Genomic DNA, 5,000 nt, shown 5'->3' on the forward strand with positions numbered 1-5,000 from the left:
TCACCTTCACTGGTACGCACTCACCTTCACTTGTATGCACTCACCTTCACTTGTATGCACTCACCTTTACTTGTATGCACTTACCTTCACTTCTATGCACTCACGTTCACTTGCATGCACTCACTCACTTGTATGCACTTACCTTTACTTCTATGCCCTCACCTTCACTTGAACGCAGTCACCTTCACTTCTATGCACTTACCTTCACTTGAACGCACTCACTTTCACTTGTATGCACTTACCTTCACTTGTACGCACTCACCTTCACTGGTATGCACTCACCTTCACTTGCATGCACTCACCTTCACTTCTATGCACTCTACTACTACTACTACTTTTACTACTACTACTACTACTACTACTACTACTACTACTACTACTACTACTACTACTACTACTACTACTACTACTACTACTACTACTACTACTACTACTACTACTATTACTACTACTACTACTACTACTACTACTACTACTAATAATAATAATAATAATAATAATAATCAACTTTCCTAATGTACCTCTTAAGCGAGTCCCGAGTTTCGGTCAATTTTAACTGTCTTGGCAACTTTGACCAAATTAGAGGGCCGGTATATTTTATTGAATTGCTACCAAATCTTTGTAATTCGAAGTCACTAGTCCGTGAGTCATACTGAGCGTTGTTTAAATTAAATAAGTCAGAAATATTCTCAGGTATGAGACTGCGCTTAACTTTAAAAATCAACTTTGCAATGTCTGGTGGACGCCTATTGTACAACGTTGGTAGTTTAGCGCGGTCTAGCAAGTTATTGATAGGACGCTGATCTTGTTTGGTACACCGCTCTAAGCCCTCGTTCCTGAATCCGCTGGAGCTTTCTCCGATCCAATGCATTTTAAAAGTTCCAGACTAGATGGCAATAGGCCAGATGGGGCAGAATGGATTACTTATAAAGAGACAGTTCAAAATCACAAGGTATCAAATAACGTAGCCGCACAAAGACCCCTCCTATTTGACTGGCCTTGGAGCACAGATCACTTATATGTCTGGTAAAATTCAGTTATTCATCGATTTGGGCTTTTAAGAGCTTTATTTTACCCATTCTCTAAATAACATGTCGATCTACTGATATGTCTTGATTATCATTTTCAGAGTTTGCATTGTGCTCTTTAAAAACCATGGCAAACAAGTCAAATTATGCTAAAATTATGCTCAAAATTATGCTAGCACAATCTATAAAATCCTACCCTGCTTTGTCCTTTTTTTCGGTTAGAGATCAAATTTTCCCACCTAAGTGGAGGAAAAGATGCTGAAGAACAGTCTTCATAACTACATTTTGTTATGACCCTAGCATGCAGCACGACCTCGGTGTTTTGAGAGTTTTTCAATTAATGGATTATTTATACCACCCCAAACTGTGGCTGAATAATGGATTATAAATCGTTCTGGCATTGATTTCAGACAAATAGGAAAGGAATTTTAAAAGCATGAATATATTAAGCACACTGCCTACATATGCATAAATGGCCCCAAATGATGGTACTCTAAAGCGTGATTAGAGTAATGGTTGTTCCCTTGTTTCCGTTACTTCTGTTACGTTAAATACTCTTTCAAATCGCCTTCTACGTAGATCGAAAGTAATGCTTGAAACGTCACATCTTACGGTGTCTTATTGTAGTTAAGCTATATTTTACGAAAAGTAACAACCTTTAAGTGGGCATTTACTTTCGTACAGGCCAATACTATGGAGGGAATATTTTTGAATTGCAAGGGAAGGTGAGTGCATCCAGTGAAGATCAGTGCACAAAAGCGCAGGTGAGTGCGAAAAGCTGAAGTTGAGTGCGTACAAGTGAAAGTGAGTGCATACAAGTGAAGTTGACTGCATACAAGTGAAGATGAGTGCATACTAGTGAAGGTGAGTGCGTACAAGTGAAAGTGAGTGCGTACAAGTGAATATAAGTGCATACAAGTGCAGGTGAGTGCATACAAGTGAAAGTGAGCGCATACAAGTGAATGTAAGTGCATACAAGTGAAGGGAAGTGCAGGTGGGTGCGTACAAGTGAATGTAAACGCATACAAGTGAAGGTGAGTGAATACAAGTGAAGCTGAGTGCGTACAAGTTAAGGTGAGTGCATACAAGTGACGGTTGAGTGCATAAAAGTGAAGGTAAATGCGTACAAGTGAAGGTGAGTGCATACAAGTGAAGGTGAGTGCGTACAAGTGAAGGGGAGTGCGTACAAGTGAAGGTAAGTGCATACAAGTAAAGGTCAGTGCATACAAGCAAACGTAAGTGCATACAAGTGAAGGTGAGTGCATACAAGTGAACGTAAGTGCATACAAGTGAAGATGAGTCCGTTCAAGTGAAGGTGAGTGCGTACAGGTGAAGGTGAGTGCGTACAAGTAAAGGAAAGTGCGTAAAAGTGAAGGTAAGTGCATAAAAGTGAAGGTGAGTGAATACAAGTGAAGGTGAGTGCGTACAAGTGAAGGAGAGTGCATACAAGTGAAGGTAAGTATGTACAAGTCAAGGGAAGTGCAGGCAAGTGAAGGTGAGTGCATACAAGTGAATATAAGTGCATGCAAGTGAAGGGAAGTGGATACAAGTGAACATAAGTGCCTGCAAGTGAAGGTGAGTGCGTTTAAGTGAAGATAAGTGCATACAAGTGAAGGTGAGTGCATAAAAGTGAACGTGAGTGCATACAAGTGAATGAAAGTGCATGCAAGTGAAGGCGAGTGCATACAAGTGAAGGTGAGTGCGTACAAGTGAAGGTGAGTGCGTGTAAGTGAAGGAAAGTGCGTACAAGTGAAGGTAAGTGCATAAAAGCGAAGGTGAGTGTATACAAGTGAAGGTGAGTGCGCACAAGTGAAGGTGAGTGCGTGCAAGTGAAGGGAAGTACAGGCAAGTGAAGGTGAGTGCATACAAGTGAATGTAAGTGCATACAAATGAAGGTGAATGCGAGCAAGTGAAGGTGAGTGCGTACAAGTGAAGGCGAGTGCATACAAGTGAAGGGAAGTGCAGGCAAGTGAAGGTGAGTGCGTGCAAGTGAAGGAAAGTGCATGAAAGTGAAGGTGAGTGCGTTCAAGTGAAGGTTAGTGCATAAAAGTGAAGGTGAGTGCGTGCAAGTGAAGGAAAGTGCATGAAAGTGAAGGTGAGTGCGTACAAGTGAAGGAAAGTGCTTGAAAGTGAAGGTGAGTGCGTGCAAGTGAAGGGAAGTGCATAAAAGTGAAGGTGAGTGCGTTGAAGTGAAGGTTAGTGCATAAAAGTGAAGGTGAGTGCGTTCAAGTGAAGGTTAGTGCATGAAAGTGAAGGTGAGTGCGTACAAGTGAAGGAAAGTGCTTGAAAGTGAAGGTGAGTGCGTACAAGTGAAGGGAAGTGCATAAAAGTGAAGGTGAGTGCGTACAAGTGAAGGTTAGTGCATAAAAGTGAAGGTGAGTGCGTACAAGTGAAGGGAAGTGCAGGAAAGTGAAGGTGAGTGCGTACAAGTTAAGGGAAGTGCATGAAAGTGAAGGTGAGTGCGTACAAGAGTAGAGGAAGTGCGTAAAAGTGAAGGTGAGTGCGTACAAGTGAAGGGAAGTGCATAAAAGTGAAGGTGAGTGCGTACAAGTGAAGGTAAGTGCATAAAAGTGAAGGTGAGTGCGTACAAGTGAAGGGAAGTGCATGAAAGTGAAGGTGAGTGCGTACAAGTGAAGGGAAGTGCATGAAAGTGAAGGTGAGTGCGTACAAGAGTAGAGGAAGTGCGTAAAAGTGAAGGTGAGTGCGTACAAGTGAAGGGAAGTGCATAAAAGTGAAGGTGAGTGCGTACAAGTGAAGGTAAGTGCATAAAAGTGAAGGTGAGTGCGTTGAAGTGAAGGTTAGTGCATGAAAGTGAAGGTGAGTGCGTGCAAGTGAAGGGAAGTGCATAAAAGTGAAGGTGAGTGCGTACAAGTGAAGGTAAGTGCATAAAAGTGAAGGTGAGTGCGTTCAAGTGAAGGTTAGTGCATGAAAGTGAAGGTGAGTGCGTACAAGTGAAGGAAAGTGCTTGAAAGTGAAGGTGAGTGCGTACAAGTGAAGGGAAGTGCATAAAGGTGAAGGTGAGTGCGTACAAGTGAAGGTTAGTGCATAAAAGTGAAGGTGAGTGCGTACAAGTGAAGGGAAGTGCATGAAAGTGAAGGTGAGTGCGTACAAGTGAAGGGAAGTGCATGAAAGTGAAGGTGAGTGCGTACAAGTGAAGGGAAGTGCGTAAAAGTGAAGGTGAGTGCGTACAAGTGAAGGTTAGTGCATAAAAGTGAAGGTGAGTGCGTACAAGTGAAGGGAAGTGCATGAAAGTGAAGGTGAGTGCGTACAAGTGAAGGGAAGTGCATGAAAGTGAAGGTGAGTGCGTACAAGTGAAGGGAAGTGCGTAAAAGTGAAGGTGAGTGCGTACAAGTGAAGGGAAGTGCATAAAAGTGAAGGTGAGTGCGTACAAGTGAAGGGAAGTGCATAAAAGTGAAGGTGAGTGCGTACAAGTGAAGGGAAGTGCATAAAAGTGAAGGTGAGTGCGTACAAGTGAAGGTTAGTGCATAAAAGTGAAGGTGAGTGCGTACAAGTGAAGGGAAGTGCATGAAAGTGAAGGTGAGTGCGTACAAGTGAAGGGAAGTGCATAAAAGTGAAGGTGAGTGCGTACAAGTGAAGGGAAGTGCGTAAAAGTGAAGGTGAGTGCGTACAAGTGAAGGGAAGTGCATAAAAGTGAAGGTGAGTGCGTACAAGTGAAGGGAAGTGCATAAAAGTGAAGGTGAGTGCGTACAAGTGAAGGGAAGTGCATAAAAGTGAAGGTGAGTGCGTACAAGTGAAGGAAAGTGCGTACAAGTGAATGTGATTGTAGGTGAGTACATGTCGTTACTATATATGGTAAAAACGTATATAGTGCTCTATATGCGTGCTAGCATGCAGTTCTTACCCGAAGTGTCCATTTCGATCCTTTGATCTCGTCTTCTGCCTGTATCACTTTATAACTCTTGACGGTGTGAATTTTGGAAGTGAGATCGTGGTGATTTAATTTAAGGAGAC

The sequence above is a fragment of the Montipora foliosa genome, chromosome 1 (assembly GCF_036669935.1).
Source record: "Montipora foliosa isolate CH-2021 chromosome 1, ASM3666993v2, whole genome shotgun sequence".
NCBI classification, from domain to species: domain Eukaryota; kingdom Metazoa; phylum Cnidaria; class Anthozoa; order Scleractinia; family Acroporidae; genus Montipora; species Montipora foliosa.